The sequence below is a fragment of the Ovis aries genome, chromosome 18, assembly GCF_016772045.2.
Source record: "Ovis aries strain OAR_USU_Benz2616 breed Rambouillet chromosome 18, ARS-UI_Ramb_v3.0, whole genome shotgun sequence".
Lineage (NCBI taxonomy): Eukaryota > Metazoa > Chordata > Mammalia > Artiodactyla > Bovidae > Ovis > Ovis aries.
This window is the reverse complement of record NC_056071.1, coordinates 31,553,705-31,576,360: the sequence shown is the minus strand read 5'-3', so window position 1 is coordinate 31,576,360 and position 22,656 is coordinate 31,553,705. Positions and strand designations below refer to the sequence as shown.

At 50.9% G+C, this 22,656-nt stretch overlaps 1 long non-coding RNA gene across 1 annotated transcript in view; it reads right to left on the bottom strand.

The window, feature by feature from the left end:
* LOC132658084 (uncharacterized) overlaps positions 1–22,631 on the bottom strand; it is a 27,991-nt gene extending 5,360 nt beyond the window's left edge. Inside the window, exon 1 of the long non-coding RNA XR_009597095.1 lies at positions 21,578–22,631. This is a non-coding gene — a long non-coding RNA (uncharacterized LOC132658084). The remainder of the gene's footprint in view (positions 1–21,577) is intronic.
* Between the last annotated feature and the right edge of the window lie 25 nt (positions 22,632–22,656).

Below are 22,656 nucleotides of genomic sequence, written 5' to 3'. Positions count from 1 at the left end.
CCTCTGTTGTCCCCTTGTAGAGACCCCTAACAAGCAACAAACAGACACTACCATACTTTGCCAATCCAAGACTCAGTCAAGGCCCAGTGGCAGTCACCCTAGGTCACTGCCCTGGCTGGCTCCCTGTGGTCAGAAGTTGGCTTGAGCTTCTCACGCACACCTGTCCAATCTTTAACTCACTTGGGCTGACTTAGGGCTCCCTTCATGCTAGGGCCAAAGGAACAGAAGTGGGACGTGGAGACTTTGCCCTCCATGCACCCTTCTGCCCCCCACAGCAGGCTGGAGGCAGCAGGCTGGAAACACTTCTGTCCTGTCCCTTTCTGGGCAGGCTCTGGACACACACCATCCCAGGTTGTTCTCACAACAACCTCAGAAGGCAGATACTGTGACAGCCCCTTTAGAGATAAGGAACACAAGGCTCAGAATTGGTGGGGGAGGGACTCAGAGCTGGGTCTCTTCCCCTGCCTCACCTCCTTAGCCAGGACTGTCTGGCTAGAACAGGGCAGCTCAGAAATGTAATATGATCATTGAACCATGTGGAGATTTGGAGAGAACACTGGGCTGGAGGATTAGGAGCCCTGAACTCAGGTTTTAGGTATGGTAAATTTGGGCAAGTCCCTCCTCTTCCCTGGGCCTCTGATCCCCCGTCCTCAGCCAGCTCTGAGGTCTTACCATAAATCAAGATCAGGCCACTGGCAATGACCCCTGGTCTGCTAGCCACACTTAAGGCTATGGGCAACATCCCATGAGAATCTGGCAAACTGTGGGGTACAGGGCACTGGGGAGAGGTAATTTGGCAAAGATGAAATGGTGGGGAGACCCCTATACTGGGAAAAGCCCTGGGCTGGGAATTTCATGTCAGCCTAACAGGGGAAATTAAGTGATTTTCCTAAGTCTCCTATATTGTCCAGTTCAGACTCTCAACTCCTTTTATCACAGGCATCCACCCCTAACTAGCACTTTCCTTTACATAACTCAGTTCATGGGACTTCCCTGGTGGTCCAGCGGCTAAGACTCCTCGCTGTCAATGCAGGGGGGCCAGGTTCCAACCCTGGTCGGAGAACTAGATCCCAGATGCTGCAACTAACAGTTCGCATGCCTCAACTAGAGTCCTCATGCCGCAATGAAGGATCAAGGATCTCAAGTGCTGCAACTGAGACCCCTCAGTTCAGGTCCTTGAGAGAGGAGTTTGATTGAACCAGCCATCTGTCAGTCAGCATTGGGTCCCCTCAGAACCTACCTTTGGTCCAAATAGTCACCTTGGCAGATGAACTCTGCAAACCAGGCCCAGGAAAGACAGTGGCGTAGAAAAAAGCTAACAGAGCCGCATAAGAGACCCCGTTTGTCATCTTCTCCTGCCCTGCCCACTCCTCCCCATACCTTTAGTGCAAAGCAATCTTGCCCTCACCCTCAGTACTCCCTGAGACTCCAAAAGGCTGGGTTTCTTGGCAAATTGGGGAAAAAAAAAAAACTATTCTTTTTTATTTTCTTACTGTGATGTAGTCAATAATACTAGAGTAGGAAATAGCAACCCGCTCCAGTATTCTTGCCTGGAAAATTCCACAGACAGAGGAGCCTGGCAGGCAACAGTCCATGTGGTCACAAAGAGCTGGACACGACTGAGCTCACACACAACCAGTTAGTAAATCATAACTATTCTTATTGTTGGCCCAGCTCAACCCTCCTCTGAAAAGGAGTGTGAGACTGGGGTGGGTGGTCCTTCCTGGTTCCTTCTTCTCCTCAGGGTGACCTCTGCCCAGGATCCCCTTGGTCCCTATGCAAATGAACCCAGTCACTAGGAAACCCTCCAACCCCAGATCTGCCCAGATTAGTCTTAGTCCAAAGGCAACTTGCTTCCCAAGAAAAGATTTTCTAACTGACAGAGAAATCTGAGGAGGGAGCAGACTTCTGAAAGAAGGGTGGTGAGTGCACCATCTGGGTTGGGGAAACCAGAGGCTGGATTTTCGTACTGCAAACTTCATGGAGTTCAAAGAGTCAATCCCTGAGTCAACCGTCCACCTTAACCCTGTCATTGGCTCCTCTCTCTGAGAGGGCGCTGCCACTAGAGGTCATTCCCCCACCCTGAGCCGAGCTCTCCATCCCTTTAATGATACCCTCTTTCAAATTTGCTCCCTGAGACCCTGCACTCTGGTTACCCCTCGACCCATAACATAACACCTGATTCACAGGGTGCCCCTGAAATTGGGGCCATAATTCAAGGATGTGTAGCTGTAGCAGCAACTCTTAGGTTGTGCAGGGGAGGGGATATTTTTGAGTGGGGAGCCTGCCTAACGTGGTGCTAAAAGTAAAGAATCCACCTGCTGATGCAGGAGACATAAGAAATGCAGGTTCAGTCCCTGGGTCAGGAAGATCCCCTGGAGGAGGGCATGGCAACCTACTCCAGTATTCTTGCCTGGAAAATCCCATGGACAGAGGAGCCTGAGGGGTTACAATCCATAGGGTCGCACAGAGTTGGACATGACTGAATCAACTTAGCGTGCAGCACAACTGCCCGATGCACCTCACCCTGCACTAAGGGGGCAGGCAGCCTCCAGTCTCCCTTGAGGCCACCTGCACTCTCCCTTTGGGTCCTGTGTGCCAGCGATGTTTCTAGTATTAGAAGGACAACATGGTGATACTCAATATGTTTCCCCAGGCCAACCCTTCACCTCTGCACCCTCCCACTCCTCCTGGGCAGGTAGTTAACGATAAGAGTCCGATCTCCAGCAAGGCCTGGGAAAGGGCGAGGGGATAAGGCAGGAGGCTGGCTCGCAGAAAGAAATCTAAATCTCAGCTCCCCCACACACCCTGGGCCAGTTGCATAACCTTCCCAGGTCTATATTTTCTCAACTTGCAACTGGAGATGATAATCCTACCCCACAGGGCTTGGGAGGAGATGGAGTGTATAACACGTCAGGTATTAAGTCAGTGCTGCACACATATACACATGCACGCACACACCAGGAATGCTGGGAAAGTCTCAGACAGGACTGAACTCAGGACATGGATGTGGCTTGAGCAGCTGTGCGTATCCCAGGCCCCATATGAGGGAGCCAGCATTCCTGGGACCCCGCACCCTCTCACTGAGGTCTTGCCAGGGCCTGGGCTCAGCCTACTTCCTTCCACTGCTCCTCCCACCCAGCAGCTGGGGAGGAATAGGGGTGCTGGCGTGCCAGGGAACAATGGGCCCCCAACCCCTTCCGGCCCATTGCGTGAGAAGGAGCTGCGGGAAGGAAACTCACCTCCCAGTGGGACTGGCCTCCTCCTCCTTGATGTCTGCCCCAGGGAGGGCTGGAGACCCACCATGCTGCTCAAGGAAGGGGGGCACATGTGTCCTCCAGGCCTCTCACTCTCGGTACATTCTGTTCCTGCACCTGGACTGGCTACCCCCACCCCCTTTCAGAGGCGTTCCTGACACCCTCCCCAGGGGCTGGGCTGGGTCCTCCTGCAGGAGTCCAGGGCCCTGTTCTCATTCATCTCTGTGGCTGCAGTGTGGCCTGGCTAGAGCAGTCTCGACTGCTAAGTGTTGGACAACTGATTGAGTGACTGAACGCAAGAAGCCAGCCTAGGGATGGTCAGGGCCCAGGGGCTGAGCCCGGAAAGACGGAAGAAAGAGAAGGCTCCAGCTCAGGGCTCAGCCAAAACTCTTATATTGCAGACAGAGATGAGGTCAGGGCCCCAGAAAACCCCACAGAGAGCACAGGGCACACTGCTGGGGGGCCACGGATGTTCTCCCTGGAAAAGCCCTTCTGGTCCTCAGGGTTTCACTGATGTAACAGCACCTTCACTCACACCCTCGACTTTCTCCTTCATGCACAATCACCCTCACTCCAGGTACGTCCAGTGCCTCCACCCTCAGACTAGGAGCCCTCTGATATGGGGGGTGGGGGGCTCTTCCACTGTACCTGACCACACCTGGCAGGATACCTCAGAGGGTTCACACCTGACGGGCTGCTGACCAGAGGCTCTGGACAAGACACACCCTGTCTGGGCCTCAGTGTCCCCACGTGGCAGCCGGGGGAGGCAGTGGACCGGGTGGGACTGTCTGCAGAGCTGGGCCCTCCTGGCCTGGCTGCAGGGAGGGTGCTGTAGCCCAGCACACAGCTGCATCTCATCCGGATCTTACTCCACTACTCCTTTTTGACACCACGACCCACCAAAGCCCTGGGCAGGGTCTTGGCTCCACCTGTCCAGGCAGACAGCATCACCCAGTCCAGACTTCCATGCTCTCAGGTGTGACCACCGCCAGCAAGGGGAAGGAGCAGAAAGACACTTTGCAAACCTGCCTGATTACCCCACTGGCCGCCTCCCCACATCCACCCCCACCTCCGAGGACGTGCTAACCTGGGGCCCGAAAGATTCCTCAATTCCCACGGCAGGAAGGACTCTCAAGCACGCGAGCAAGCAACTCCCGTGGCCCTGGGGGCACACCTGCAAACACACGCCTGGCTGCAAGCACGCACACACCTGGCTGGCGTGCTGTTGCACCTGAATGCACACCTGGCAAACTCAGGCACGCGTATACACCTGGCACGCTAGGATCATGCTCGCCCATGTGCACGCACCACGAGAGAGAGAATGCCCCCACATGTGCAGCTTTATACACCCCACAGGGCTAGCTTTGAATTGCATGTCCACCCTCACCCCACTCCCCACCAGCCTACTGGTACTCCTGGCTGGGCCACCCCCCCCCCCAGGAACTCCATCTTATTGTGGACACACACCATGCCCACTTTGGAGGTTCAGAGAATACTCGGGGTGTGACATGAATCCCGGCAGGGCCCAGGGATAACAATAGGGTCTAGTGCTGAGTAACAAATGATACAGCAGTGAGTTTTTGTGCCCAGAAATGCTATCAGTTCAGTCATTCATTCATACAAGCTTTTACTGAAAACAAGTTTTTACCAAATTTCCCCACTGATTTCAAATCAATGGGGAAAAGATTCATTATTGCATAATTGGATACCTCCCTCCCTTCTAACACCAAAATAAATTCAAGCGGATGAAAACTAAATGCTGATAATAAAAACCATAAAAGGCCAGAAGGAAACAAGGAATTGATTTTTTTTTAATAAACTGGGAGTGAGAAAAGCATTTATAAATTTGACACAAGTTCAAAAGCTTTACAAGGAAAGATTGATCCTACTACATAAAAAGTAAATCATTTCTATGTTTTAAAGAATCATGAACAAATTCAAAAGACATACAACAAATATGTTCTGGATCTCTTCCACTTTGCCTCTCCAGACCCCCTCTTTATCCTTCTCTACCCTGCTCTCTGTCTTGTGAAGCTGACCTGCAGTGGCCTGGGCCACAGGCTCCCTTGCCTTCTGGTTTCTATTGGGTTCCTGGAAGAGAATCTCCAATGGGAGATGGAGAACGTGTACTCTCAGTCACCCCTCTCCAACAACTCTTTCCCTGGGACTCCAGTAACAGGTCCCTCTAGTGGTATCCTTCAGGTGTCACTCTGCTTATTTAACTTATATGCAGAGTACATCATGAGAAACGCTGGGCTGGAAAAAGCACAAGCTGGAATCAAGATTGGCGGGAGAAATATCAATAACCTCGGATATGCAGAGGACACCACCCTTATGGCACAAAGTGAAGAAGAACTAAAGAGCCTCTCGATGAAAGTGAAAGAGACTGAAAAAGTTGGCTTAAAGCTCAACATTCAGAAAACGAAGACATGGCTCTGGTCCCACCACTTCATGGGAAATAGATGGGAAACAGTGGAAGCAGTGTCAGACTTTATTTTGGGGGGGCTCCAAAATCACTGCAGATGGTGAGTGCAGGCATGGAATTAAAAGACGCTTACTCCTTGGAAGAAAAGTTATGACCAACCTAGATAGCATATTCAAAAGCAGAGATATTACTTTGCCAACAAAGGTCTGTCTAGTCAAGGCTGTGGTTTTTCCAGTGGGAAAAACGTCATATATGGATGTGAGAGTTGGACTGCGAAGAAAGCTGAGCACTGAAGAATTAATGCTTTTGAACTGTGATGTTGGAGAAGGCTCTTGAGAGTTTCTTGGACTGCAAGGAGATCCAACCAGTCCATTCTAAAAGAGATCAGTCCTGGATGTTCATTGGAAGGATTGATGCTAAAGCTGTAACTCCAGTACTTTGGCCACCTCATGCGAAGAGTTGACTCATTGGAAAAGACCCTGATGCTGGGAGGGATTGGGGGCAGGAGGAGAAGGGGAAGACAGAGGGTGAGATGGCTGGATGGCATTACCGACTCGATGGACATGAGTTTGAGTGAACTCTGGGAGTTGGTGATGGACATGGAGGCCTGGCGTGCTGTGATTCATGGGGTCGCAAAGAGTCGGACACGACTGAGAGACTGAACTGAACTGAACTACCTGGAGAACTCCCACCATTCCCTGCCTGAGGGAGTGAGAAAAAGATGCTCAGACATGTCCCACTCTGTGTGACCCTGTGGACTGTAGTCAGCCAGGCTCTTCTGTCCGTGGAGTTCTTCAGGCAAGAATATTGGAGTGGGTTGCCGTGCCCTCCTGCAAGAGATCTTCCCAACCCAGGTACTGAACCCACATCTCCTGCATTTCAGGCAGATTTTTTTTACCACCTGAGCCACCAGGGAAGCCCCATTCCCTGCCTATCCCCTTGTAAACAATCCCTTATGAACCTTTCTCCAAGTTAACCTAGCGCTAGTGATAAAGAACCTGCCTGCCAATGCAGAAGACGTTGGTTGGATCTCTGGATCAGGAAAATCCCCTGGAGGGGAGCATGGCAACCCACTCCAGTATTCTTGCCTGGAGAATCCTATGGACAGAGGAGCCTAGCGAGCTATGGTCCATAGGGTTGCAAAAAGCTGGACACGACTGAAGCGACTGAGCACAGCACACAAATTAACCTAACTTGAGAATTCCATCTGTTTCCTGCTGGAATGCTGCATGACATACAGAAAAGAGAATAGTGTCCTGAGTATGCAAAGAGGTCCAACCACCCAAAAATCCAATTAAAAAATGGACAAAAACATGATTAACAGAAGAGGAAAGTACAGATAAATTTTAAACTATAAAGAGATGCTTATAAATTAGTGTACATCAGTTCAGTTCAGTACAGCCACTCAGTCGTGTCAGACTCTGCGATCCCATGAATGTCAGCACACCAGGCCTCCCTGTCCATCATCAACTCCCGGAGTCCACCCAAACCCATATCCGTTGAGTCGGTGATGCCATCCAGCCATCTCATCCTCTGTCGTCCCCTTCTCCTCCTGCCCTCAATCTTTCCCAGCATCAGGGTCTTTTCAAATGAGTCAGCTCTTCACATCAGGTGGCCAAAATATTGGAGTTTCAGCTTCAACATCAGTTCTTCCAATGAACACTCAGGACTGATCTCCTTTAGGATGGACTGGTTGGATCTCCTTGCAGTCCAAGGGATTCTCAAGAGTCTTCTCCAACACCACAGTTCAAAAGCATCAATTCTTCAGCACTCAGCTTTCTTTATAGTCCAACTCTCACATCCCTATATGACCACTGGAAGAACCATAGCCTTGACTAGACAGACCTTTGTTGGCAAAGTAATGTCTCTGCTTTTCAATATGCTGTCTAGGCTGGTCATAACTTTCCTTCCAAGGAGTAAGCGTCTTTTAATTTCATGGCTGCAATCACCATCTGCAGCAATCTTGGAGCCCAGAAAAATAAAGTCAGACACTGTTTCCACTATTTCCCCATCTATTTCCCATGAAGTGATGGGACCAGATGCCATGATCTTAGTTTTCTGAATGTTGAGCTTTAAGCCAACTTTTTCACTCTCCACTTTCACTTTCATCAAGAGGCTCTTTAGTTCTTCTTCACTTTCTGCCATAAGGGTGGTGTCATCTCCATATCTGAGGTTATTGATATTTCTCCTGGCAATCTTGATTCCAGCTTGTGCTTCTTCCAGCCCAGCATTTCTCAGGATGTACTCTGCATATAAGTTAAATAAGCAGGGTGACAATATACAGCCTTGACATACTCCTTTTCCTATTTGGAACCAGTCTGTTGTTCCATGTACAGTTCTATACCTCAATAAAAGAGAGAGAGAGAAAGAGAGATGCTTGGCCTCACTTATCAGAAAAGAAATATAAATTATATATAATTTTTTACCAATCAGATTGGCAAAGGTAAAATATTAATACATGGTGTTGAAAACAGTCATATTCATTTTGGTGAAAGTGAATTTAAGTTAAAAAGTAAACTGCTAAAAAATGAATTTATTCGTATTCATCAAAATTTTGAAAGAATATATATTCTTTGACCCAGCAATTCCACTTCTAGAAATTCATCCTTCAGTTAAGTTTACACAAATGACAATAATATGTTTAATATCTTTGTTGCAGGATTCCACTAATTCTAATAGCCTGGAAATGACTAAATAAATTATGATGTGTGCGTGCTAAGTTACTTCAGTTGTGTCCGACTCTTTGCGACCTTATGGACTGTAGCACACCAGGCTCCTCTGACCATGGGATTCTCCAGGCAAGAATATGGAGTGGGTTGCCCTCCTCCAGGGGATCTTCCTGACCCAGGGATCAAACCCTTATCTCTTATGACTCCTGAATTGACAGGCAGGTTCTTTACCACCAGTGCCACCTGGGAAGCCCAAATAAATTATGATAGATCCATACAAAAAATAATATGCATGGCATGGAAGATTCTCCAGAACAAAATATCTACTCTCGCTACCATTTGTTTTAAAACAGTATACTGAGACATGGGGAGAAGATCCTGCAAGATGTTCAAGAAAAAGCAAGCCTCTTCTCTAAACAAAGTAACAGATATCCATAGGCCATGTGTTTGAGAGAGATTTTATCCTTTTGTAACTTTAGAATTTTGTATCATGTGTACAGATTTCCTATTCCAAAAAAGGAATTTATATCATATTGATTGAATATGCACTAGGGGCTGTGCTGGCTAGTGGAGACATGGCTGTGAACAAGATTAGTGTGGTTATTTCTGTTCTTATAAAGCTTATGGTCTAGTGAAGAAACAGACACTAAAAAAAGGAGACGCAAGTAAATAACCAATTACAAGTTGCAATGAGCATTATGAAGGAGCAAACGTACTATAAAGAGACAAATAAGGATGATGACTTTCAGTGGGTCGATCAAGGCAGGTTTCTCCCAGGAGACAGAATTAATTAAGAAGGGAAGAGGGAAAAAAGAAAAAAGAATTCTGGGCAGAGGGACCAATATGTGCAAAGGTCCTGAGGCAGGGAGGGGCTTACCATGTGCCCGTGGGCAAATCACCACCCATCTCAAGGAAGGCACAGCCTCACAAGGGAAATAATTCCATTTTAAGAGATGGAGAGACAGACGCTCAGAGAGGGAAGACGGCTTCCCCAGGAAAGCTGGCGTGATGGGACGCGCACCTTGATCTTTTGAGTCCATGGACTCTGCTATTCTCAGTTCACTTGGGGACTTTTCACAGGATCACAGAGACCAAGAGCGGAGGGAAAGAGGGAAAGAAGTTGGCCACTCCCCTGTCTTTCCACCATCTCAGGGACTGAGGGAGGGGAAAATCAGAGACTTCACACATGTGCAAGCATGTACAAGCACATGGCATGAGCTCCAAGCACATCCCAGACAGCTGAATGGGTAGCCTACTGTGGACCTCAGGCCTGAAGCTGGACACCTGCCTCTACCTGAAATTTTGAAATGTGCCTCTTGTAAAATGCTCCTTCTCCACCTGGGTGATCCAGTGGTTAAGAATCCACCTTCCGATGTAGGGGACACGGGTTTGATCCCTGGTTGAGGAACTAAGACCCTATACGCCACCAGGCAGCTGAGCCTGGGCCTCCACAACTAAGCGCTGGGTGCCACAATGAAAGATCCTCCTGAAGAGACAAAGATCCCACGTGCTGCAGCTAAGACTCAACACAGCCAAGTAAATATTTTCTTAAAATAAACAGAATGCTGTTTCTTTTGTGCACAAACTTCAGGGCACACGTGTATGTATGTCGTTGTGTATTTGTAAGCTCACGTGTGAGTATTCTTGGTGTGTTTCTGAGAGCTACTGAAGGACAACATCCAGTTCCTATTTTCCTCACTGTGTAATAATTTAATCAACAATCTTATGGGGCACGCTATACTATTTACCCCTTTTTGCAGATAAGGAAGGGCTTGCCTGGTGGCTCAGCAGTAAAGAATCTGCCTGCAATGCAGGAGACTCGGGTTTGATTCCTGGGTTGGGAAGATCCCCTGGAGAAGGGAATGGCAACCCACTCCAGTCTTCTTGCCTGAAGAATCCCACGGACAGAGAAGCCTGGCAGGCTACAGTCCATGGGGTCACAAGAGACACGACTGAAGCGACTGAGCAGGCACACACAGATAAAGAAACTGAGGCACGGATCATACATAAATTGTCCAGCAAGTAAGTGACAAAGACTCAAACCCAGGGGTGTGGGATGGCAAAGCCCGTGCCCTTAGCTCAACACTAGATAAATGTGCAACGAATAAATGAATAAGTGAGCCTTATGGCACAGAAGGGAAAACTGAGGTCTAGATAGGCACCTAGCAAGCTGATGTGTGTGAGTCTAGAAACCTAGCTGTCACCTTCCCAGGTGCAATCTCTGCCCCCCTCAGGAGCCACCTCCCTCAGGACTGCAAGATACTGTCCCACTCCTGCCAGGCTCCAAAACAGTCCAGCAGGCAGGAGGTGGGAACGGGCAGGATCTCCTCTTTGCCATCCTGGGATGTGTCTGAGCTCTCCAGTCCCTCTCCTGGACCTGCAGCCCAAGGGAGTCCTGGCCTTGTCTGCCCTGCGCCCCCAGGGATGTACCAACGATGTGCCACAAGTGTGACCCTCTCCCCCTCCCCTCGCCCAGAGAGGGCCCTAGACCCCACCCTGAGGGCAGGTGGAAGTCCTTGTGCTTCCCCACAGCTGTGCCTGTGCTAAGCCCGTGCTAAGCCCCTGCAGAGCCCAGGGGAGCAGCTGACCTGGGAAGACGCCAGGAGCTCTGAAATTCGCACACTCATCACACACAGGCCTGCTCCCTCCCACACCAGCGTCCCCTTTTAGCCTCCATCCCCCTTCTCCGCCCCCCCCCCCCGCAAAAAAAAAAAAGGCGTTTCCCTGCAAGGAGAGATGTGTAAGCCTAGGATACTGGAAAGCCTGCACCATGATCTGCCCTCCCAGGGGATGATGTGAGGGACCCACAGCTCACCCCGGTGCATGAAGCTGCCCCAACCATCTGGGGTCAGCACTGCCCCCCTGGGTTCCCCTCCTCCTGTGCTCCTCCCAGCACCCATATGCTTACATTCTGTTTGCCTCATGGGAGAAATATGTCTCTAATGCCAAGCTGAAAAGGTTCCTAGACACTTACTACAACTGTTTTCATCAAATTCTGCATTTTTCCCCCCCAGTAGCTGTTCAAAGGAAAGGTTCTTACATTTCCCCATCTCCCCCTCCCCACCAAAGAAAGTTAGGCTTGTGATCCACTGGGAGGAAAGTTCCCCACCCACCTCACAGCTGTCCAGTTCTGCACGCCTCTTCTTGCCCCCCAGATGTTAGATTGGGTTCTGGCTCCTCCTCCTGCTTGGAGCTGGAGCAGCAATAACGCATTCTGGCCTGACCCCTCGTGGCCACTCTGAGAAACACATGCTTCCCGAAGCCACTGACCCTCATCTGCAGTCCTGGGAACTCCACGCCAAACAAACAGAATCTCCCTGGTAGTTCAGAAGGGAAGGAATCTGCCTGCAATGCAGGAGACCAGATCCAATCCCTGGGTTGGGAAGATCCCCTGGAGAAAGGTATGGCTATCCACTCCAGGATTCTTGCCTGGAGAATCCCATGGACAGAGGAGCCTGGCAGGCTACAGTCCAGAGTCACAAAGAGCCAGACACAACCAAGCAATCAACACTAACTAGGGAAAGGTGAGTTTATTTCACAAACACAGCTTCAAGACAGCCCTCAAGTCCTTCCTTCCCAGAAACTGTGGAGAATCCACCAAGAATGGCCAGAGGACTCTCCTCCCCACCACTTCCCCATCACTCCCTGGCCTGGTCTTCAGAGACACACCTAAAGTAGAAATTGCTTGTCCAGCTTCCTGATGGGAGTTCACTTCTGTTCTCTTACTTCCAGAGACAGGGAACTCACTTCTCCAACGCTGACTCATCTTTTCTGATCTGGAGCCCCAGGAACACTGACGGTGTAGACCCATCCCTGACATCTCAGGACTCACACTGTTCATCCCCCTGGAGCCACAGGTGAGCAAACAAGGGCCTCAGGTGCACAGAGATGGGCATGCCCAGTGCTACAAGGACCTGCACACCCCCTATCTCTTCTCTGGGGTCTGGTGGTCTAAGGAATTTAGCCCCAGAACCTTGGAGACATCTGGATCTGGAGTCTAACTGCCCCCCTAATTCTGCTTGAAAATCAGCCGGAGCCCCCTGAGTACTCGCTCTCTGCCAGGTCCCTCCTGGGGCTCTGACCCACTTAGTGCTTATGACACTGTGAGGTCAGAGCATGTGTGTTCACCGGGCAGATGGCGGTGGGGAGTAGAGCCAGAGGTCACCCACCCAGGACAATACGGCTAGTGATTTGCAGAGTCCGGACTTGACCTCGGCCTTGCTGGTGGCTCCTGCAGAAGACCCCGCTCCCAGCGCATGACACCTGGACCCAAGCCAGGCCTGCTGAGAAAGTTTGGGCCAGTGGCTGTTGTCTGGCTTTTTCACGTAGGGTGCTGGTAGGGGACAGCCAGATCTGATGCTTCTGGGTGACAGCCACTTCTTGCTGCCAGAATTCTCCAGAACTCCCCACCTAGAGTGTTCTGTGATTCCAAGGCCACGACCATGTAGGCCCCAGGTGCCTGGACTGACCTGGTCATTGCTGATGCCCCTGGGATTCTCCCAAATAACAGGAGCAAGGCAAGGTCAGGAAGGAAGGCATGCTTTGTTGAATATCTATGGTATGCTGTATGCCAAAGCCCAAAGTTCAATCCCAGCCTGCCCCCTCATGCCCCTCCCTTTCAGCCCTACCTCCAACAGTGCCCCCATCTTGGGGCCCAAGTCCATCCCACCCAGACCATCCTGCTCTGCACTAGCAGCTCCTCCGTACCTCAAGGGTGGACTGGCAGGCAGGATGCAACCATCTCTCCGCCCACAGCTCTCTAACCCTTCACTGCTAAACAGATGCCTGGGGACTCTGGAACTGCTGTCAGAGAGCTCCCTCATGGGGCAGGATAGAAAGCCCAGGCTTTGGGGTGGCTCTGCAAATCACCTTCTGTGGGCCTCCCTTGCCATTCAGATAAGATCTAGACGCTATTTTCCTTAAGGATAAGGATCAAATGAAATCCAGTGTACAAATACCCAGCATACAGTGCATGTTCAACAAAGCATCCCTTCCTCCTGGTATTTGGGAGAATCCCGGGGGCATCAGCAATGCTCAAGCCAGTCCAGGCCCCTGGGGCCAGCGTGGTCATGACCTCCCAATCACAGAACACTCCAGATGGGGGTGGCCCTGGAGAATTCTGGCAGCCAGAACTAACTGTCCCCCACCAGCACCCCATGTGAAAAAGCCAGACAACAGCCACCGGAGGAGGTTTCTGGAACAGCTGGATTCTGCCCCTCTGTGAAGAGATAACCAACCCGCCCATGCTTTCCAGACATGGCTTTTTCTCCTCCATTTCTAGTCGCTATGGGTCATCTGTCCTCATCTACTCTGGCCTGCCCTGCTCAGAGCCTACCCTGTGACACTCTCAGTTGGTAAGGATCAGCTGTGCCTCTGGCCCCAGTTGAACCCGCGACGGGGTCTAGCCCAGGCTTGGAACAGCCAGCTTTTTCATAGCAGACTCCTGCTTTGCGGGCTGCCCTGGGGCTGTCGACCAAAACCTTGAGACTTTGCCCTGCCTGAAGCCCTGTCCTTCCCTTCCCCTTTGGATCTGCACTCTGGCCACCAGGAGGCGCTATTCCCCCTCAGACACGATAAGACCACAGGCCAGCATCATTAAAGAGACTAAATTCTAAGAGAACGCAGAAGGCAAGTCATGGCGGGGAATGCGTGGGGAAGACAATGGCCTTTGTCTAATCGCTGCTATGAATCTGGTACTTCCCACGCAGGACTTTACCTCATCCTCCAGCCGCCACGATGAGGGTGGGGTCAAGGGGCACAGGGCAGGGTTCTGAGTCACAAACAACAAAAACCGTCTTCTGGCTAACAGGCAAAAAATAAACGTGTTCACCAAAATAACAGAATCTCAAAGACGATAACCACAAGGAGACAGCCAGCATCAGGCCTCCAGTGCGGTTTGAACAGGATGCTGTCCCCAGCCTCTTGACTCCCAGCTGCAACTGAAAATAACTTCCAAGGGTCCCTGGTATTTGTGGCACTGCTCCCCTTTCTTCCACACCCTCGCCCTAGCTGACCTGAAGCCTCACATTCTTTCTGCACCATGAAGGATGTAGCCAGTTCCTCTCAAGTTTTGGTCCTATCGCTTCACCCTCCATCAGGCACTCAAGACTCAGGCAGGCTGCCTTTCCTCTGAGATTGCCACACTCACCACTGAGTGGCCACATGTGTGGAGGGCTGGGGGAGGTGGGCAGGGCCAGCCACCCTGCCTGTACCTGAGATTGGAGTTGCATGGCCTCAGACGGGGAGAGGAGTCTCTGAAGACAAGAGGACTGTCTCTACCAGCTGAACTGGCTTCAGCTGGAAAGAGATGTGACCTGGAGCTCCAGAGGGCTACCTCGATGTCAGGAGAGTAGCCCTGGAGACCCAGGGGTTAAGAGCTGGGGTCTAAGAAGATGGGCTTGGGGGAAGGACAACAGGGAGGCAAGCAAGAGCCTTCTTCTTGGGACTGGAACCCTGAGACCTCCGGCAGGAATGGTAGCCAGAGACCCCAAGGAGAATTCAGTTGCCCATTTACTCATTCAACATGCATTTACTGCTACAGGCTCTGTGTGCCCCACGGAGAGGCAGGACAGGGACTCCCCACCTAGCCACCCACTCTGCAGAAAAGCCAAAGGACAAGGACATGTCCCTCCAGGTCCCCTGGGGCCCTGTCTCGGTCTCAGGCAGCTTCTAAAACCTCCCCAGCTGCTGGAGGATCTCTTTGCTGCCCAGTTTCACCCCACCCTTCAGTCAGCTCCCCTGATCTCGGACAAACACACAGCAGTTTATTCACAGGTACAACGCCTGGCAAGATTTGCATGTGATTTGCAAAAGCTTGACCTGAGGCTCACCAGCACCCAGCTGTTTGCAGCCCAAGCCAGGCCAGCCTCCTGCTCCAACTCCTTGCCCACCCTCAACCTAGGCCAAGTTTCCAACTTTTATACTGTGAAGATCCAAAACCCCTTTTCAGCTTTCCCCAAACAGTTCCCAGGAGGAAGCCAAAACAACACCAACTGGGCTTCCAATCCATGAGGCTGAGCCTGGGGACCGCTGGGTGGAGGCTGGTCCAGCTCAAAGAGGACACTTGTCAGGTGAAGGGCTTCAGGGGTAGCCTTGAAGGGGAAACACCAAACTTTAAGAGGCTTTCTTAGGACTCCGGGTACCAAGAAACTCTCGTTCCGACTCCTTGCCACCCTATGGACTCTTTGCCACCCTATGGACCATCCTCTGTCCATGAGATTCTCCAGGCAAGAATACTGGACTGGTTTGCCGTTTCCTTCTTCAGGGGATCTTTCCAATCCAGAGATCAAACCCTCATCTCTTATATCTCCTGCATTGGCAGGAGGGTTTTTACCACTAGTGCCACCTGGGAAGCCCTGGTACCTGAGAAGTAGTAAGTAAATACATCTCCAGTATTTGATGAATGGATGCAGGAGGCTTACGGTTCATGAGCCATATGACACTGTAGGCTCGGGAATAGACAGAAGCCTCGGGAAGCTGGACTGAACACTCAGAGGACAGCAGGAGATACACAGCTTGTTTCCTGAATCAGAGAAAAAATATTCATCTCACCGCCAGTGAGTGCGAGTGTGCCTGGGGCCCGCAGCGCTGCGCTTAAGTGATGAACTCTTCATCCCCATTTAGCATCACAAGGGAGGTGAGCCTCTCATCTCAGAGATGAGGGAAGTGAGGCTCAGAAAGGTTCTGTGACCTTTCCTTTAGGTCACACTGCTGGGCAGGAGTGAGACCAGGACTCTAATCGAGAAGCTGTTTAAGTCAGTTGGGTTAGAAAGGCACAATGGCATCCCGAATTCTCCGTCCCCTACCCAGGGTCTGGTGACTAAGTTCACTCATGGAATTCCCTTCAGTTTCCTTTTCTGCAAAATGGAGAGAGTAATGATACCTACTTCTCGAATACATCACAAGGATTAATTGACACTTAAGACATGTTAAAGAGGCTTCCTAGGTGGTGCTAGTGATGAAGAACCCACCTGCCGATGCAGAAGACATAAGAGATGCTGGTTCAATCCCTGGGTTGGGAAGATCCCCTAGAGTAGGAAATGGCAACTCACTCCAGTGTTCTTGCATTGCTCCCACTTGGATAATCCAGGATAATCTTTAAAGGGGGCTTCCCTGGTGGCTCAGATGGTAAAGAACCCACGTGCAATGCAGGAGACCCAGGTTGCATCCCTAGGTTGGGAAGACCCCCTGAAATAGGAAGTGGCAACCAACTCCAGTATCCTAGCCTGGAGAATTCCACAGACAGAGAGCGCCTGGCAGGCTACAGTCCATGGGGTTGCAAAGAGTCAGACACAGCTGAATGACTAACAGTTTCACACTTTCAAGATATGTAAAATGCTTTGGACAGTGTCTGGCTTATTGTAACCCTTACATTAGTGTTAACTATTATTGCAATTTATTAAAATTCATGTCATGGGCTTCCTTGGCAGTCCAGTGGTTAAGACTCTGCCTACCACGGCAGGGAGCATGGGTTCCATTCCTGGAGGGAGAACTAAGGTCCCGCATGACACGGGGTGTGGCTGCCCCCTCAGAAAAATTTGTGTCACTCATTCATACAGCCAACATCTGAGCACCATGTTGCAGCCTCCGGCAGCAAACCAGAAAACCCACACAAAGCAAGCAGTCAAGGCTGCAAAGCTGAGAAGAGGGCCCACTGAGGGGCCCTGCAGAGGGGAGCAATCCAGCCTTCGGATTTGGGAAAGGCTATTGCCGCTTCCTGGAGGACAATAAGTCAGTCAGTTCTCCATCCACGAGCAGAAGTGACCTTTTAAAAATGCAAACACACAGCTGAGGCTATGAGGAAACCCTCAAAGAGCAGGGTCCCTCTGCCCCAAGGCGGACACAGGAGGCCCTGCAGGCTCTGGCCACTGGCCTCTCCTCCTGAGGCAGCCCCCCACACCCTGCACCTCAGCCCATCCTGGCCTCTTTCTGCTTCTCCCAAAGCTCAGCCCCTTCCAGCTGCAGAGCCTCTGCTTCTATTATCCCCTTGGCCTGCCTTCCAAGCACCTCTCTTCCTGCAGGGTCTGAGCGCTCAGGTGAGGAGGGCTCTCTGCTACGTACCTGCATACACCTGCACATCCCTCCTAGTAGCAATAACTCTCATCACCCTGTTTAGCATCTGTGGACAGAACATTCCAAAGCCAGGGACCCCAGAGAAAAGAAACACATGCCATGGGGAGGACACCAGACAGTTTGCAGAAATCCCAGGTTCCTTGACCAATTCATGTCATGAACTTAACTGTGCATCTGCCTACTCCAGAGGGACTATGAATTGGGGAGCCCAGACCCATGACCTTTGAGGTCAGGAGACCAGCCAACTAACTCCTGTGTTGTGGTCGGGGAGGCACTATATACAGGCTTCCTCAGGCCACAAGAGAGAGGTCTTCCAGCTCCCAGTGGCCTTTGGTTGGGTCACCACCACCGCTAATACCACTAAAGCCAAAAAGCCACCAAATCATCACTACCAAGATTTCTGCTACCATCATGGTAGAAATAAAAGAAGCTTCCTTCAAAATTCCCTTAGAGCAAACTATTACAGTAAAGAGAAGAGACATTAATCTGACATTTTAAATGCTTATGCTAGTAAGTGTCCAGTAAATGTTAGCATCACCATCAATAATAATAACAAAGTATCAGGCACATTGTGACAGCAGTCATGAAATTAAAAGATGCTTGCTCCTTGGAAGAAAAGCTATGACAAACCTAGACAATGTATTAAAAAGCAAAGACATCACTTTGCAGACAATGGTCCATATAGTCAAATCTATGGTTTTTCCAGTAGTCATGTATGGATGTGAGAGTTTGACCATAAAGAAGGCTGAGTGCCCGAGAGTTGATGCTTTCAAACTGTGGTGCTGGAGAAGACTCTTGAGAGTCCCTTGGACAGCAAAGAGATCAAACCAGTCAATCCTAAAGGAGATCAACTCTGAATAGTCATTAGAACGACTGATGCTGAAGTGGAAGTTCCAATCTTTGGCCTCCTGATGTGAAGAGTCAACTCGTTGGAAAAGACCCTGATGCTGGGAAAGACTGAAGGCAGGAGGAGAAGGAGGCAACAGAGGATGAGATGGTTGGATGGCATCACCAGCCCAATGGACATGAATCTGAGCAAATTCTAAGAGACAATGAAGGAGAGGGAAGCCTGGTGGGCTACAGTCCATGGGATTGTAAGGAGTCAGACACTACTTAGCAACTGAACAACAGCAATATTGTGGATGCTCAGAAAATGGTAGTTCCCTGGTCCCAGGGGGACAGAAGCTAGAGGCCATTGGCAGCTGCCCACCCCACTCATGCCCAGGGCCTCCACCTGTTCAAAAGGAATCAGAGCTACAGGAGATCATCAGGTGCAACCCTTTGGTACAGATAAGAGGGGGAACCGAGGACAAGGGGAGAACTTGTCCAAAGTCAGGAGCCAGTCTGTCCCTGGAAACTGGATCTCCCAGGCCAGTGCCACCTATTCTGGATCAACAAGCTGGAAGAGGGAGGTTTGCAATATGTGATGACACTAGGTTCAGGTGGGTAACACTTTCGCTCCAGGACAGCTTTGTGAGGGTGGGGGCTCAGGCCCCTTGAGGAGAGCATAGGGCTTATCTGGAAGGTCAAGGCTTTGCCTCTGCATGAGGTAGGTATAGCTTCTTGCTTAATAGAACCCACAAAAGCCACTGTGGGGTCAGGAAGGGAACGAGGCCTCAGGGGAGGCCCATCGTGGCCCTTGGTCCCCTGAGCCTTTAGCAGCTATGGCTATCAGCCGGGCCACCCTGCCAAATGGTCCCTGATGTTGAGACAGCCACTGTGGTCACTTGCTTTCTCCTGGTCCTGCCATTCCCTAGGCCTCTCAGCCCCCAGTGTTGATTCAGTCTCCCCAGCCACCTTCCAGGGAGGCCCCTTTTCCATTGCGTCCACCACTTGATCCACTGTAGGGTCAGCGAGACCCTACAATAAGGAAGTGGCCTTCACACTAGGCCTGAGTGATCCCAAAGCCCATGTCCTCTCCACCCGGTCTTCCTGCCTCCCAGATGTCCTTAGGTGCCGGTTCCTGTTGGTGCCACCACTAAGCGTCTTTGCCAGTGACCACTCCATCCACAGCCTCTTTCAGAGGATGCTCACTCCCCCAAGGGCCTGGTGGGAATTCCCAGCTCCCAGTGGGGATGGTGATAAGACTGAAGATGGGCTCCTGAAGCAGGAGGGCCAGCCTCTGCAGAGCCACCCAGAGGTGCTGCCAGCAAGGGAAGCTGCTGTCAGTGAGCTCAGCCTGAGCACCTGCTCTGCAGGAAGTCGAAGGGGACTTTGCTGGAAATCTGCCTTTAATCTTGGCTTCCTGTTTTCTGCCCTGGGGGACCGCCCAGACCTCTGAGTTTCAAACTATTTCACACCAGCTTCTCTAAACTGTCATCTCAAAGTAAAGAGGCTGGGGGAGGGGAGGAAGCAGGGTGGAGGGAGGAGAAGCCCTTCTTTTCCCAGGGGATCCTAGGAGCACAGCTCATTCTACCCATAAATTTGCTTAACCTTGGGACTTCTGGTGACCAACCCAACTTTGCACTGAGCTAGTGTGGTGACCTTGTGTCATCGAACACAGCCAGAAATCCTGAGCCCTGTTCCCCACATCCAGGGGTCTCCAGCCTGCCCTCTTTTCTCCATTTCCCCAAGGTAGGGACAAGTAGCCCAGCCTGACAAAACTGGCACTTGAGTCCACCTGGCAGGGAGGGGGCTTCTCCTAAATTTCCCCCATCCTAAAACCCGCAGATTCTTCTCTCATGAGTTCCTTCCCTAGAGTCTGCTGAAAGGGGAGGCTGTCTGGTGCCCAAAGCTTTGGAGGTCCTCAGACTGGAACCCCAGTAGTGGGGGGTCAGATTCTGGGAAAGTTCTTCAGGGTTGAGCCTCAGTGGCCTTATCTTCAAAACATGGCTGCAAACACCAACTTGACATCTCCCCGTCTCACAGATGTCCCAACCTCAGCTTGGCGCCACCCCCAGTCTGCCCCTCTGCCAGGCCCTCCCTGCCTCAGCAAAGAGCACCAGCATTTCCCCGTGTTCCAGTGTACTTGATGATCAGGTCCATTTTCTCCTGGGGCCTCTCCTCTCCCCAAACAGCCCCATCACCAAAACTGCCATGTGGCTCTCCCTTGTCCACTGGGGCCCAGGCCCATCATCAATGGCCACACTATACAAAGCCTCTGCACTGGTCTCTTGACTTTTGCTCAGTCGTGTTACTCCCCTACTTTAAAATCTATCATTGGGTCCACATTGCTCATATAATAAAATCCACACTCATGTAATAAAACCTCTTCCCCACAACACCCTACCAAATCGGGCCCCTTCCTCTCATACAACCCTCCCTCACTGGTCTTGTCACCTTGACCTTCTGGCTGTCCCTTAAGCTGTTGAGCCCTCTGTGTCTCTCCATCATCCCCAAGCCACGCTCTCTCCTCCATCAAACAATCATTGCCTTAAGCCAGTGTCAAATTATCCTGCTTATTTATTGATCCCACCAGGAAAGAACCAAGGTGGTCTCCTCACCCCTTCAACTCCTGCATCCAGAAGGATGCCAAGCACTTAGTAGGTGCTCAGTAATTATCTGAGTGAGGGAATGAATGAATGAATGCTGTTGAACTTGGAAGTGAACCGGCTCTTCCGCCATAGGATAGCTCTGTGGGGCCCGTGCATGTATTGATTTCCCTCCTGGGCCAGGATTCAGGGAAGTGAACAAATCTATTTCATTTCTGCTCTGAAGAGGTGGAGCCAGGATGCAAATACAAGTTTATTTGACTCCAAAGTTCACATTCAGGCCACAGCAAACCCACGGGAAGAAGTCAGACATGTTTGGGAGGAAAGGAAGAGGGACTGGTGACAAAACTGAAATGAGGGATCCTCACAGCCCTTTCTGGAGAAGGCAGTGGCCCCCCCACTCCAGTACTCTTGCCTGGAAAATCCTATGGACAGAGGAGCCTGGTAGGCTGCAGTCCATGGGGTCACTAAGAGTCGGACACGACTGAGCGACTTCACTTTCACCTTTCACTTTCATGCGCTGGAGAAGGAAATGGCAACCCACTCCAGTGTTCTTGCCTAGAGAACCCCAGGGATGGGAGAGCCTGGTGGACTGCCGTCTCTGGGGTCGCACAGAGTCGGACATGACTGAAGTGACTTAGCAGCAGCAGCAGCACAGCCCTTTCCCATTTTGCCAGCTGCTTCAGTGGGGGAGGGGAGATGTCAGGGTGACCCTTCTCAAACCTTTTGCAGAGCTGCTGAAGTGCTTTCCTTTAGGCTGAGGGGTGGCTCCATCCAGTCCCACTTTATCATTCCGTCTTGACCTCAGAGGAAAGAAAGGGAAACCAACCAAACTGAGTGCCCTCCCCACCTCCCCCACCCCAAGGCCTTTATCTTGCTGAATCTGCACCATCTCTCTCTCTCTCTTTTTTTTTTTTTTTCTCACCAACTCTTGCAAGAGAGGTGCATTTTGAACTTGATCTTATGGAGGAGGAAACTGAGCTCAGAGACATTAAGTAACTAGACCAAGGTCACACAACTAGGAAGTGGTTCAGCTGAGATTTAACTTTACTGTGAGAACCCCAAATCCATGCTTTTTTCCTATTACACCACAGCTGTCTCTAAGACTTACTGGACATCTCCTCAAAGGGCAGTGGTGTGACTACATTTACTTCCCTCCTTGCAGGGCTGGCTTCTTACTGGAAATTGGCCCAGGGGTGCATTCGGTCAGAGAGCCATCCTGTAGTTTGTCCGGGGAGGCACACCCAGCTCAGCCCTTTGCAATGTACAACCACACTGTCTTCTCAGCTGGCTCTCCCACAAGACCCTTGACTGTCCTTCTCACTCCTGAATCCCTCACTTCTCTTGAATTTCACCTCCTGTACACCTCCTTTCCCCATCACAGAATGGCCTTCTCCTGCGCCCATCCAACCCTGAACCTCCCTTCAGGACCCAGTCCCTAGGAAGTGCCCTGCCTCCCACCTACACTGGAGTCTCTGGTCTCTCCTCCATCCTCACCGCCCCCCCTCACCCCCAACTCTACACTCCCCCCTCACACACACACACACGCTCATTGTCTGCTCCTGAGCTCAGAGCCCATCACACTCTGTCCTTCATTAACAATAATATATAGGAAGAAATGATACCTAGCTAAGGGCTGACTAAGTGCCTGCCACTGCACACTAAGCACTTTAGACATATTAACTCATTTCCTCCCCCATGGAACCTTAAGAAGTTGGTGCTATTACTTTCCCCATTTGGTAAACTAGAGCACAGAGAGGTTAAGTAACTTTCCCAGGGTCACATAGTCACTGACAACTTCC